Source organism: Leptopilina boulardi, unplaced genomic scaffold (genome assembly GCF_019393585.1).
Source record: "Leptopilina boulardi isolate dan_hultmark-lab unplaced genomic scaffold, ZJU_Lbou_2.1 LbouV2_179, whole genome shotgun sequence".
Lineage (NCBI taxonomy): Eukaryota > Metazoa > Arthropoda > Insecta > Hymenoptera > Figitidae > Leptopilina > Leptopilina boulardi.
In genome coordinates this window covers 2,288,203-2,303,652 of record NW_026137728.1, presented here as the reverse complement: position 1 = coordinate 2,303,652, position 15,450 = coordinate 2,288,203, and the positions used below count along the sequence as shown (strand labels likewise).

Genomic DNA, 15,450 nt, shown 5'->3' with positions numbered 1-15,450 from the left:
TACAACAATTGGAAAACAAATAAAAATGATGAAAAAAAATTTATTTTTTGATTTAACCCAAATTTAGAGTATAAGGGTTTTCGGGTGTTGCTGAATTCAAATAAGATGTTAGATTTTTAAAATTCAAAATGTCGGATCCAATATGGCGGACGACTTTTTAAAAAATTTGAATCCGCACATATGGCTTAAAACTTGTTTCTCGGGGGTTTTAGGATTTTGAAATTTTGATATCAGATTTGAATTCAGCGACCCTAAAACCCTCCGATATCGAAAATAAAAAAAGAAACCTTACATGCCTGTGTAATTAGCGACCTTGAAAATTTTATATTTTCAATTGCGTGACAAAAAAAATTTGATACGTACACATAAATTAGTGATATTAATATCAAAAATATTTGGAATTATAAATAAATAAATAAAATATATAGTACACTGAAAAAAATTTATTTGATTCAAATAATAATCGTTTACTTGACCTATTAGCAAATAAATATTTACTTGAACCAAATAATTTGAATTTGAATATTAAATACATTGTATTTGAACAAATAATTTCTGTATTTGAAACAAATACCATTTAATTGAATCAAATAATAATTATTTGGTTAAAAGTAAATATTTATTTAACAATAGTCAAGTAACCGATTATTTGAATCAAATTTTTTTTCCATTATACTTTTTGAATAAAAATTTAAATCATTTAAATGAAATTTAAACCCAACTAAAATGACATTTTATCGACTATATTTATTTGTTTATTTAATGTATGCACATATAAAACTTTTAGGTAGCTGTATACATATATATATACATCCGTTAAGTAAAATACAGTCATTATGGTCATTCGCCATCCTATGAGGGAATGCTGGCATATCACTACTATATATATATATATATATAAGAAATGCGTCGTATTTGTGCGAATGGGCAAAGGCAATCTTGAAATTGAGCATTTTACATCCGAAGTACGCCATGCATATTTACAAGGCCACCCACGCACTGCGTTCCCATCGGACAAAGTAACACACTGGACTTCTTTAGAATCGCGAATGCGAATGTTGTTCCATTCTTTGAAAAAGTTGCTTGTGAATCTTTGTATTATAAATTTAAATAAAGAAATTTTATTCTCTTGAACTTTGAACTTCAAATTATTAAAGATGCAGACATTTTAGTTATGTGACTATATATAAAATTGATATAACTAACGTTCCCATTGTATTCGTTGAAAAATAATTGAATAACATTTAAATGAATTGTAAATATTGAATATTCCAACAATTTTCTCAAAATAATTGAATGAAATGTCGTTTGTAATTAATATTTAAAAAAAAAATAAAATTTCTTTTAACTCGAGTTCTGAAAGCATTTTAATTATCAAACTAAATTTCAACCAAATTAGTATTTAAATGACATTTTTATTTCCAATTTATTGATTCATAACAAATTTTCAATAGTAGAGACGTATATATATATATATATATATATATATATATATATATGTGTGTATTAATATTATATTACCTGCTCTCGTGGTAATAAACGATATTTGAAAGCGGATTACAAACGTCTCTTGCCATCATTCGATCTCGACAATGCCCGCCCATTTTCGTCTCACCGAAATACAATTATCGGAAGATAAAACGAGTCGACAGAAGCTCGGAGCGCGTTGAAATATGCAATAGAATTCTCTATGATACTCGGCGACCGAATCGACGGTTTTTAATTAACGATTTTGCTCAGACGCGGAAATGGTTAAATTGAGTAGATGCTTTCCGATGAAACTTCACAGGTTAACTTGACACAGACTCGACATAATCTTCATGAATAACGATAAAATGTCTCATGACAATATTTAAATATATATATATATATATAGAGAGAGAGATATTCAATATTCAAATTTTGCTTTAAAAAAACTTAAGGTTCCGAGTATCAATTACGGCGCATTCATAAATAATAACTATTATTACTATTATATTTAATATATAACTGTTGCAAAATGATTGAAAAAAAATTATTTTAATCCTTTTCCGATATAATTACTAATAAACATGCACATTTAAACAATTATTAATTTAATTATTTGAGATCAAATTTTTTTCCTTCGCCGTAATTGAAATATTTTCAATATTTCCATTTGGCTTCAATTACGGTGGGCAAAGTATTTTCAAAATATACACATAATTTTGGTCACCGTATATAATTGATACACCGAAACTAATACAAACGCGCCATAATAGAAAATTACGGTATTAGTTTTAATTTCTCATATTTGTTTAAATAATCGATTTTTATAAAGTTTAACAGTTTTTTAATATCTAAATAACATAAGCTTTTAGTTTAATAAGTCTTAAATTGATTTTATACAATAGAGGGATTCCACGGGTAAAACGAACAGTTGTCGGTGACAAAGTTATCGATTTGGCTCAAATTTTTTAGGCGTATATTCTACCTCTAAAAATACTCAACTAGCCAAAGTTTCAAGCTCCTATCTCATAAATAAATTTTTTTTAATTACTCTCATATTTGTAATGCTCTTAATTATAACTTGTATTTGTTTTTTTTGTTAAAATTTGTTTAGAATAAATAAAAATTAAGTGTGAATATAGATAACTGATTGGAAATTTTCCGAGGATTTTGAATTTGGGCTTAGTTTTTGTCTATATAACTGCGCATGCACACAAAAAAGCAAATTTTTCAAATGTTCCCGCGTTGCGCTGATGGCTCAGCTCTGGACTTTAGTTCGCTCAACGCCACAGGGAGGGCGAACATCATAAATGTTTCTCGCAGTTGAGGTGCCATTAGATTGATATATAAGCAGTGATCGAAAATTTTTTTTCTTGTCGAAATTTTTTTCTGCCCAATGTCTCTCCTATTTATTGGATTTGAGACAAACTCTTTTTTTAGAAGAAATGGTTTCACTAATACTTTGATGACCATTTTTTTATTTTAATTTAATTATTAAAAATAATAATAATAATAACTATTAAAAAAAATAAAAATAAAATTTTTTTTTAAATTATTGATTTTTAAAATTATTATTAAAATTTTTAATATTGGATAATTATTGGTTGCCAATCATTGGCATCGGCGTGGGCAGCCCATGACTTTACCAATAATGGTCCATTATTGGGTGCCATTATTGAAATTATATTGGCATCCCTGGCTCCCATTATTGGGCCATTAATACGCCAATGGTATTCTTCCCATTGGGCAATCAGAAATTATCAAGAAATTCGTGATTGGTCAGTTTTAAAAATTGCACCAAAAACTTACTGTTCATAATTTATTCGGTAATTTGCAATTTCGGACAAATGAAAATTTGGCGTTTTAAGAATTCAATTGAATTTTAATTAGTACAAATTAATGTTCGATGAATTAAAAATTTGAATCACTTAACTGTTTGCGTCATGCTGGGTTTTTTCAGAGATGATTACGAATCGGGTATCAGTTTTTTAAAATTCTAAATGGCGGATCCAATATATGGCTGATGGAAAAATTAATCGAATTCGTTTGAAACTTGTTACTTAGGGGTTTTTGGGATATCTAATTACGAATATGAAATCGATTTTTTAAATTTAAAATTTTGAAAAAATTTTCGGATTTGTTTAAAACACGTTACTCGAGGGTTTTTTGCGGTATCATGAATGAAAACAAATGAAAATCTGTGTTCCGATTACACAGCCCCACAAAAAAAAAAGTGTCATGTACTTTTGACCGGAATACCCTAACCCTATGTATTTTGACGCGCTGAACACGAATCCGAAGTCCGTTTTGCTCCATCACGTCAGGATTTTTTCTAACCTCAAAAAACATGTTGGATTTTGAGAAGTAGGCAATTTTTTTAAAAATTGATGTATTAACTTCAAACTTGGTATCTGGGGGTTTTTTGTGTTGCTGATTACGAATCTGAAGTTAGATTTTCAAAATCCAAAATGGCGGAACCAATATGACGGACGAATTTTGAAAAAATTTTAAGATTTACTTCAAACTTGGTATCTAGGAGTTTTTTGGGTCGCTGATTACGAATCTGATGTCAGATTTCCGAAATTCGATATGTCTGATCAAATATTAAGAAATTATTTTAAAAAAATTGTCAGATTTTTATGAAATTTGGTATCTACAGGTTTTCTAAGTTGTTGACAAGTAACACTAGGGGCTGTGTTATCAATTTGGTTTTTAAGTGTTTGTTATTGCGAAATGATCAATATGTATTAGAAACCAATTTTTAACATATATTTGTCTGACATATTGGATACATTTTTAATTTTTGAAAACCGACTTTAAAGTTCTAAGCAACGATTTAGAAAACCCTGAATAAGAAGTTTCAGAGGAATTTTGAATTTTCAAAAACCGCCAGATTCGTAATTATAGGGACCCCGAAAACCCCTGAGTAATGAGTTTCAAACGAATCCAAGCAATTTTTAATTTTTTTGCATCCGCCATATTGGATCCGCGATTTTGAATTATTAAAAACGAATTTCAGATTCGTACTCAGCGACTCCAACAATCCTTAAGGGTATACTGTGATTCGTTAAAATTCTGTTGAATATAAGAATTGTGTTAAATTAAAATTTGGTTAAATTAGAATTATTTTAAAATAAAAAGTTGGGTAAATAAAATTTCGGTGCCTAAAAATTTTGTAAAGTAAAAATTTGTTTAAAAATGATTTTAATTATTTATTGCAAAACTAGATTCTTAAAAAAGAATAGTAGTGGAAGTAGAAGGGTAAAAGTGTATATAGAATTATAAAAGTGGAAAGGTGAAAGTGGATATAAAATAGTGAAAGTGGATATAACCAATTCTTACACTATTTTTGAGTTATTTACAAAATTTTATCTCAATCCATAAATTATTTTTCAAGAAAACCTACAATGAATATTTACACGTGAAATCACAATAATAATCGCATGACCTTAAGCGCATTTAAATAAAAAAATATTTTGTAAAAGAAAAATAAGTGGAAATTATAATAAATTAGAATGACCTTGCATTTTTTTTCACTATCACTATAGTACTAACAATTTTCTCAAAAATACGCCTGCAAACTAACATATTGCAAACCACACACACACATATATATATATAGCAAGTGAGTGAGAGAGAGAGAGTCGAGTTGCGAAAAGCATTTTGGCGACGTGGCGGCTCGATATTCGGGGTGCGGTTCCTAGGTTCGTAGGTCCTGGGTTTGCGTGAGAGACGACGCTGGAAAAGAGGGTGGGCGGAAGAGAGTCGAAGGCGCGTGAGGCGAGAGGAGGAGAAGGAGGGTAACTGTGGGGTGGTGGGCGCCATGCACGCGTTGTGCAGTGCGGTTAGCGGTGTGTGCGTTGCGCCGATAGCCAACGCTTCGAACGTAGAAGACGCTGCAGGCGGGTGAGCAAGACATTTGAAAGGAGACAGAAATAGAGAGAGAGACATACAGAGATAGAAAAAGACAGAGAAACATATATATATATATATATACATTTTCAGAGAAAACCGAATAGAAGAGAGACCGATTAAGAGCGAAAAAGAAGAAAAATCTTTTTTAAAAAAAAAAAAAAAAACAAAAAATAAGAAAAAATACACAGAAGAGAGACAAAAATACAAGGATTGAATTAATAATAATAAAGATCGATAAAGTAGAAGGAAAAATAAGAAAATATTTCTGAGAAAATCGAGAGAGAAGATTAAAAAGGAAAAAGATATGATGAGGAGGAAAAAAAGAATTTAAGGGAATTTTTTATCTCCATACTTTTTCCATTAACATTTATATATATATATATTTTGCTCGACTCCATTTATACAAAACAAAGAAAATGAATAATAGTTTTGTGTATTAATATAAGAAAATTATTTTCCCCAACAATTAGTAATAGAGAATTAAGAGAAAGAGAATGAATAAGGAAAAAAGAAGGATATTAGGGGAAAAATGGTATGGAGGAATATCAGAAAAAGAGGACAAGGAAAAAAAGAATCGGTGTTGAATAAAGGAAGAGTGTAAAAAAAGGAGTAACAAAGGGAGTGTGTAGGTTAAGGAAGAAAGAAGAAGAGGTTGGGATTAAAGGAAGAGGAATAGAGAGTAGAAGGGAGTTACGGTTGAGGGTGAAAGATAAAGACGGCAAGGGAGAGATGACGATACTGTCAGTTCGTGAGGATAAAAGCACGAGGAGAGGAAGTGAGAGAGATATAGAGAGGGAGAGAGATATCGAGAAAAAGAGAGAGAGAGAGTAAGGAAAAGAGTGAGGAAGAGAGAGATAGAGTAAGGAAGAGAGATATAGTTAGGAAGAGAGAGTGAAGAAAAGAGAAAGAGAGGGACAGAGCGAGGAAGAGAGAGAAAGCAGAAGATAGATAGAGAAGAAAAGAGAGAGAGGGGGGGGGAAAGAAAGACAGAAGGTGAGTAAGGAGGAAGAGAAGGTAGGAAGGACGCGGGCGTCTCGGCGTTCTGGCAGACGAACGCATCGATCCCAGGCGGGTCAAGCACGGAATCTCTCCCCTTCAGACCCCACCCGCCCCATCTACTCAACCACCCTGAACCGCCACCCGACGTTACCGCGCGCTCGCCCCGCCAGACAAAGACAAATTACGCTGCATTTTCAGAGCCCCCAAAGAGCCCACCTCTCCCCCCCCCCACCCCACCTTTACTAGTGCTATCCCACCCATCCAACCCCAATAGCTCTTTCTCTCTCTCTTCTGCTCTTCTCCTTCTTTACCTCCTTCTCCGGTACCACTTTTGTCCCTGCCACACAGCCACCAACCCACTCACCACCCATTTACGGCCTCCTCAGACTCCGCTATGTAGGGCATCAAACGGGTGCTCAACCCCTACGCACTTTCTGATCTCCCGTTTTCGATTCTCTCTTTCTCTCTCTCTCTCTCTCATTTACTGCATCTATATAATTACACACTAAGTTTCCACATTTGCACCCTCTTTTCTTAATATACACAATCTTCAACTAAATCTCCTTATAAGTGTACTTAATTCCACAACCCATCTTTGAAAAAGAAAAGTGTAATTCCAATTTACATTCATTAAATGTAATTAGACCTTGAACTTGTGATCAGATTCTCATTCCGGTTTCTCTATTTTTTTGTAGACTTTTTTAAGACTTTTTAATAAAGGAAAATATTTGCACTTTCTGTTATAAATATATATATAAACTTTAATAGCACTGTTTGGTAGGGTATTTACTTTTTGGCATATCAAAATTATGTGTTGGAGGAAGAAAAAAAATTGGACCACATTTAAACGGGAGGTTCTCTTGCCAGGAAAAGTTGCTCTCTGAAAGTGTAAGAGAAGTTTAAAAGAAGGTCAGACATCAAACTGAAGTAGTGCAAGATAATTCTTTTATCAATCTTTATATATATAAAGAGAGAGAGAGAGAGAGAGAGAGAGAGAGCAGGAGGAGAGAATGTATAAAAAGTGTGGCATCTTTATTTTTTTTATCTGTATTTAAAAATCGGTAGAAAAGAAAGTTTTCTTATTTTAAAATAATTTTAATTAAACAATTTGATTGTATTTAATTTTTTATTACACAGAACATCAAAAAATCGAACTTTTTCCAAGGAAAATCGGAATATGATTTTTTTAATGTATATTTTGATGCGCTGGACATGAAAACTAAAGTCCGATTTACTCCATCACGTCAGGATTTTTTCTAACCTCAAAAAACATGTTTAATCAAACAAGTAAATCAAAATTTTTGTTGGCTTGGGTTCTAGAGGTTTTTGGGTTCGCTGATTACGAATCAGATCTGAAATTTTCAAAATTTAAAATCGCGGATGCAATATGGCGGACAGATTTAAAAAAAGTTATTATAGATTTTCATGCAAATCTGTACATAGGGCTTTTAGGGGTCGCTGATTACGAATCTGATACCAGATTTTAAAAATTCAAAATTGCGGATGCAATATGGAGGACAATTTTTAAAAAAAAGTTTCCCCTAGATACAGATATTTGCATGAGTTATTGTATTTTCATGCAAATGTGTATCTAGGGGAAACTTTTTTTTAAATTGTCCGCCATATTGCATCCGCCATTTTGAAAATTTGAAATCAGATTCGTAATCAGTAATCCCAAAAACCCCTACTAAAATCCAAACCAACCAAAAATTTTGAGTTACTTGTTTGATTAGACATGTTTTTTGAAGTTAGAAAAAAAATTCTGACGTGATGAAGCAAATCGGACTTTAGATTTGTGTTCAGCGCATCAAAATACATCAGAAAATCATATTCCGATTTTTCCTTGGATAACATTTCATTTTTGGTGTTGCTGTATTATTATTTGATAAAATTTCTATATCGATTTTTCATACAACAGAATTTATACTTAACCGAAAAATCATTTAACAGAATTGCTAATTGATAAAATTTGCATTTGTCCGAAATTGTAAACGGCCGAACAAACAATCGACAGAATTTCGGAAAAATAAAAATTCTATCAATTAGAAATTTTACACTGAGAAAAATATATACTATTGAATCAACAGCATTTCTGCCAAAGGTATAAAAATATTATAATTGATTCAAAAGCATATGCTATAAAATTTGTAAAATATTTTATAGATTCTATAGCAAATGCTTTTGAATCAATAATTTTTATACCTTTGGCAGAAATGCTATTGATTCAATAGCATATTTTTCTCAGTGTATTAAATAATATTATTTATTGTAAATGAAATAGTCAACAAAATGCAATAAGCAAAGAAAGAGAATAAATATAATGATGTCGATAACAATCCTCACAGATAACAAAAATTTAGTAAAATAAACAGCAAACAAGAATAAGTCGTAAAAAAAACCAATGGAATATAAAAAAAAGTGAGGATAAAACAATAGAAAATATAAATGTGAGAACAGTTTGTTTAACGAATATAATATATATATATATATATATATATATATATATATATATATGAAATATGAAAAAGCATGCAATAGCGAATATGAAGGGAAAGTAGAAGAAGAACGGCAGGAAGTTTCTTTTAGAGAAAAAGTGAGAGAGAGAGAAAGAATAGAGGAACGAGAAGATACATATGCATTCACCCCTTCTGTCTTAGTTGATTCTAGGTCAAACTTATATTCGAAGAGACTTTGTGCCGCTTGGTTGTATAAAATCTTTTTCGAAAGGCCAAGGTTCCTGCGCGTTTTACATTTTTTTTTCTCTCCCTCTTCTCCATATATATATATATATATATATAATTCCATATACTTTTTACTTGCATGTACTTGTCTCTTTTTTAAATTAACATTTCCACTCTTGACTTAGTTGCGGACGGTAAATCACAACGTTTGAGGCACATTTTTATTGTTGTTATATTACAATATGGTTTACTTTTAATTTCAGTAATTTCTCATATATACCAAACGTTTTAATCACATTGTCACCATATAAAACTGCATTACAAATCAGAAAATTGCAATTATTTATAACCTTACAGACAAAGTAATAAAACTTTCCCAAAAAAAACTTATTATAATCTATAACAATTATCCTCTTGAATTAATAAAGAATAAATACATCAAAAGACAAAAATGTGCCATTAAAATAAACTGCGTTCAATTGCCGAAAAAATCAATTTTTTTGAAACTGATTTCGAATTCGTGATCAGCGATCTCAAAAACTTCGGGTAATGCGTTTTAAGAAAAATTAGAGCAATTCTTAAATATTCTTCGTTCGCCATTTTGAATTTCGAAAAACTAACTTCAAAGTAATCACCAAAAATTGGTATACTTAACTTAAAAGTAGGCTAAATTTTTAAAGAATCGAAATTGAGATATGTTCGTATATACAGCATGTAAAGAAAAAAAAAATCAAAACAAACCCCGTTTAATAATCAATATTTTAAAAAAGAGGATCTTATTCAATTTTTCCATCGTGTCCTACATTCCACGTAGATTACAACACGAAGGAAAAATTGAATAAAAAATAAAAATTGACAAAACACCTCAAATGATGTTGAATACACGCTCTCTTTGACATATTTTTGAACATAAAGCGAACTCTGCAGACAATAGATAAAGACAAGCAAGACCATGAGATTGGCCTAGGTTGGGGACTGCTGAGGAAAGTGCGGACGACATCGAGAGGGTAGAAGTATGTGTGTGCATCGGTTGAGGAGGTTGCAGCGGGTTGCTTTTAGGGTGGCAAGAGGAAAGAGGATGAGAGTGGGTGGTTGTAGGCGGTTAGTTGAGACGTGGAGGTACAAGCGAAGGAGAAAGAGAGAGAAGGAGAATAAAGATAGAGGGAGAGAGAGAGAAGCGTATAAGAGAAGAGAAGTAAAGGGAGAGAGAGAGAGAGAGAAGGAGAGAGTGGTAGAGTGCAAGAGGAAGAGTAAGAGAGGGCGTGAAGGAAGGGTTGGGTTGGTTTGCACCAGTACCACCGACATGGCTCCAAGCAAAAAGGAGGATGGGGTAGGATGGCCGGGCCTCTGCTCGCTCGATAGAGGCGCGTCCCGTCGTCCCATGATTGGAAACCAAATCGCCGCACATCCATCCCACCTTCTCGCCACCCTATTCTCTCTCTCTCTCTCTCTCTCTCCACCCTTACGGCCTCTCAACCCTCGCAACCCTATCCAATGCCCGGTGCACAGAGCTAGGTCTCTCCGCATATACTCTACTCTCTTCTCTCTCTCTCTCTCTCTCTTTCTATACTCTCCTTCTCGTTTCTCTCATCCCCCTCACCTCTGGGGGACGCTAATGTCGAGCTAAGTCCTTAAAACCCCTCAGCCAGAGGCCGGTGAGCCCGCAGACTCAAATGGCCTCCATAAGTAACGGGGTTTACACACCCCAAGACCCTATTTCTCACTCGAGGAAAAACTGCAGCCCAGACCAAAACCAGTTTCCTCTCTCGCAAGTGATATCCCTTCTATACACACATATATATATATACACACACCCTCACGAAAACTCTGTGAAATTCTCCTGCTGTGATCACCGCACATACTATCGATGCTCTCTTCTCTATCTCCGACGAGGAACCAGATCCCTTGGCTAGATTAGTAAGACGAAACCACCAAGAAAAAGAGACCTGGATTTAGACAGCGAGGGCAATAACTTGCTGGTTAGCCACATTGAACTAAACATGGAGATCCACTTTCCTTCAACTTCCCAAGAAACCCCTTGTCAAATTCCTTTACAAGGTTTGTCGTCTATGACTTAGTCTTTCTATTATATAATTTAACACTTGCTTCTAAATCAATATCGCAGTGTTCCTAAACAACAGTTTTTTCTTTGGTAGGTACTTTTAGGAAATCTGCATACAGATACTTTGGATTTTGGCATGCTAAGGTTATATGTGCGATTGGTAAATAAAAATAAAAAAGCTTGCGAACTACTACCAGCCCCGACCCACTAAAATCCGTAATCTTCTTTTAGGAGCTCTTCATCCATACCCTTGGAACTGTCGTAAGATTTTTACCATCAAGAGTGGCACTCCAAGTTTGTCAGTTATGTGATTTTGTTCTATATTCCTGAGGTTATATGCTGAACTGAAAAAAAAGGCCTAAGCGATTTATCTATAGGCTCCTAGTTATGAGAGGAACCCACTAAAAGTCAGAGTTACATTAACTACATCGAAAAAAGTTAAACATAGATTCTGTACTAAACATATATATACGTTCAAATAGTGTACCTAATCTTTCGAGTAACATTGGCTCTAAATTGAATTGCAGCTGCTCTTTTTGGTGCGGACAAATAATGTACTAAATGATATTTGTCCCACAAGTTAGCTCAGAATCAGTACTCGATTGTCGCTGCTGCAATTCGATTTTAGTGCTGCATCTGCACATGATTGAAGTACAATATCTGTTCCTGAAAAAATTCAGATATTGCGTTAAGCTTCTCTCAGTGTGGGATTCCTATACGGAAAAAAGAGGTTTGGTAAATATAAGTAAACTGAGTTCGGTTGTCTGTAGAGCAGTTGTTGAAACCAAATGAATAGTTGTCTTAACCTAAGTGGTTCGGTTGTTAGAACTAAATGGACTTAGAAAATTTTTATGTTACTCCTCAATTTGAAATCGGATTGTCACCATCTGGAAGCAATTTAGACTTTATGCTTAGCACGCCGAGGATCGCCTGACCGGCCGATGTTTGATTTTTAAGACATTTTTTTTTGCAATGGTTTTATAAAATCAATGCTTTTCTTCAAACATTTAAAAATTCGAAATGCGACGTTGCCAAATACTTTTTTCAATGTTGTCAAATCTAAAAGTTTTCATTTTGCCTTTTAGGCATGAAAACGCTTCAGTTGCAAGGATTTACTTCTGGAGTAATGGCAAATTTTTTTAATTCGTTCGTCAACACAAAAAAGCTTGTACTTTTTGTGAATTGATTAATTAATTTAATTTTAATTAATTCATTTCTTTATTTTAAAGACTAATTGTTTAAAATATTAGTGAGAAGTGATAAAGTGAAAAAATTAATGACGTTCGACTTCTTAGTGAATACAAATATATAGAAAAATTCAGAGGTGAACAATTTATTTTTATTTTGCCTGATTTTTTCCTAAATCATGTATGTGTCAATGTCTCGGTTAGTGTAAAATGCTTACATTCAAAAGTATTTAATGTAGAGGAGAAATGTGCGTTATTGGAGACTTGTATGAAGAGTGATAAGTTCGGTTGAAATAACCTGAAAGTTCGGTTGCAATAACTAAATTTTACAAACTAATAATTTGTAAAATTTCAGGAATTTTTAGGATGAACCCCAAAAATTTTAAGTATAAACAACAAAATTTCTGCAGTTTATCCAAAAATATCCATCACATTTTTGAAAACTCAGTTTCGTAAAGTGCTGTATATTCGCTACTCCGCACTATTTTGTAAAATATACTGAATTAATTTTTTCCGTGTATAGCTATCCCAACAAATTCCTTGCCATAATAATATCTTAGTTAATGTAACTCTAATTTTTAGTGGGTTCCTCTCAGGACTATAGAAACCTTCCCATAGGCATTTTTTTCGCAGTGTGCGTTAAGAATTTTAAAAGTAATAAAAAAGATTTTCAGTATCAAAAAGTGGAATTTATACAGTACGCCAGAAGAAAAAAAGGTTTATATAAGTCAATAAATAAAAATTTGAAAAGTAAATAAATGTCAAAAGATAAAATTGTAAAAAGACAAATGAATAAAAATAAGACTAGAAAAATATAGGTAAAACTGTAAAAAGACAAGAACAAAAGAAACACACAAAATAGATATAAAATTGTAAAAAGACAATAAAGAGATAAAATAAATAACAGAAAATAATAAAAAAAAAAACCTAAGACTGGATCATCAGCGAGACCATTTTTTCTAAAATTTTCCTAAACAACCCTATTTCATCTTTTAAAAATGAATCCATTTCCGAATATAATTCGATTACAAAAATGCTAATAACAAATAACCTATAAAAGCATTCAATGTAAATGGTCTTGTGTTAATTACGATTTTTCTAGAAATGATTGTATGTGAGAGATTCTTTTGGCTTTCTGGTAAGAAATGCATTGGAATTTCTTAAAGATATTCTAAAGATTTTCTAAAGAACTCGCCTTCTCCCTCGTTAAATCAATCTTGGTTTTGTAATGCGGTGAATTAACTCAACACGGAATTAACTATGTGGAGAATTTCATTTACGAAGTAATAAGAATAGAGATGCTACATTTTGTGAATGTTAACTTTTTTTTATAATTGCATCATTTAATGCTTTCACTGCTACCTTACACGTATATGTTGTCATATGTATGACTCTGAATTTTGTAATTATGTTCGCCTTATGACCTTGACTTTTCATCTAATTTCAGATTATGTTCGCTGTTTTTAACCTCAAACCCAATGGCCTCTGGACGTATACCAGGTAAGAAAAGAAAAATTAAAATGATTCTATTCTTATTTATATGCATCACATTTCTGTTCAATACTTTTTTATACAGTGGGAGTATTCGCAAAAATAATTAATTCAATCCGCGTCAATGATGATTCTTACAATAATAATAATGCTTTTACTAAGGTAAAAGATGTATAGTGACTGATACCCTGACAGTGAACGACAGCTGCTATTAAAAACTATAATAACTATAGAAGTAATAATAATAATAATAATAATATTGAATTAAATATCACTAGTAAATTAATTAATATACAATATTAAGAAACTGATACAGTTGACATAAAATTTTATATGTTTATATTTTTCTCACATTGTAAAAAGAAAGTACCAAAAAGTACCGATTTTAGATATTAAAATAGAACTAAATTACAATTTAGTACCTAAAGTCGATATTAAATTAATTCCTTTCGTTTTACAGTGCAATATTTTACTTTCTAGAAAACTAACCTAAAAAAATTTGCTGTATGAATTAAAAATTTTAATAAATATGAAGAAATTGTTAAATAATTATATTTTAAAAGCAACTTTTTTTGTACATTAAATCTGAATAATAAAATTTGTGATAATATTAATAAATATTATATCTCAGAAAGCACGTAAGCTTGCAGCAACCTTGCCGCGCAATATTGCCAACCTTGCACGGCAAACTTGCCGAAAGCTTACTGCAAGCTTCAAATGCCCCACTTGACCCAAGCAAAGTTGCCAAATAACATTAATTTGAACTTAAAAATTTTTTTAAAAAAAATTTGTCGTCTAATTTATATATTTTTCTACATAAATTTTACTATATAAATTAAACGAAACATTTAAAAAAATGTTATAGTTTCAAAGTAAGGTTATTTGGCAATCTTGCACCAACCTTGCTACAAGCTTACTGAGCAGTCTTTTGATAATCTTATTGTGCAATTTTGCAGTAATCATACACTGCAATTTTTCGGTAAGCTTACCATGAAGGCTTGGGTCAAGTGGGACATTTGAAGCTTACAGTAAGCTTGCGGCAAGTTTGCAGTGCAAGATTGGCAATATTACGCGACAAGCTTGCCGCAAAGTTGCTGCAAGCTTACGTGCTATCTGGTATGTTACTTAAATAGTAATTTAAATATTTTTTATTTTATTTAAGGGTGTCCTTCACTGTTTTCATACCATATATTTTTTAATTAATATTTATAAACTCTTATCAAAGTGTTTTTCAATTTTAAACTCATGTACTATAAATTTTAATCCAAATCTTCTATTTGAAATTTATTTTATAACTAAATCTTCAATAAATTCTGATAAAATGTCATGTAAATTTGAAAGTATGGCCAGGGTGTCGGTCACTGTACGCGTTACCCTATTTCTAAATTTCTAATTATTGAAAAGCATTAAAAAAAAATTAATATTTTCATTTTTAAAAAAATTTCAGAAGCTAAAATTGAAAAGTATTCAGAATAAAATACTATCTTTTTCCAAAAAAAAAAATTCAAAAGTATTCAAGTATTCAAATTAAAAAGTATTTATAAAAAAATATTTTCAGTTTCTAAAATTCCAAACAGAATAGATTCGAATTCATTTTCAAATGAAACATGGTCCTATCAAGAGATACAAACGTATTGGACAGAAATCG

The 15,450-nt window shown here is 31.8% G+C and overlaps 2 long non-coding RNA genes across 3 annotated transcripts in view; one reads left to right on the top strand and one right to left on the bottom strand.

Moving 5' to 3' along the window:
- LOC127277786 (uncharacterized) overlaps positions 1–15,450 on the bottom strand; it is a 342,439-nt gene that overhangs the window by 48,990 nt on the left and 277,999 nt on the right. The window lies entirely within an intron of this gene.
- The window catches only part of LOC127277785 (uncharacterized), a 151,219-nt gene that overhangs the window by 125,552 nt on the left and 10,217 nt on the right, over positions 1–15,450 (top strand). Inside the window, exon 6 of the long non-coding RNA XR_007842406.1 lies at positions 13,759–13,811. This is a non-coding gene — a long non-coding RNA (uncharacterized LOC127277785). The remainder of the gene's footprint in view (positions 1–13,758; positions 13,812–15,450) is intronic.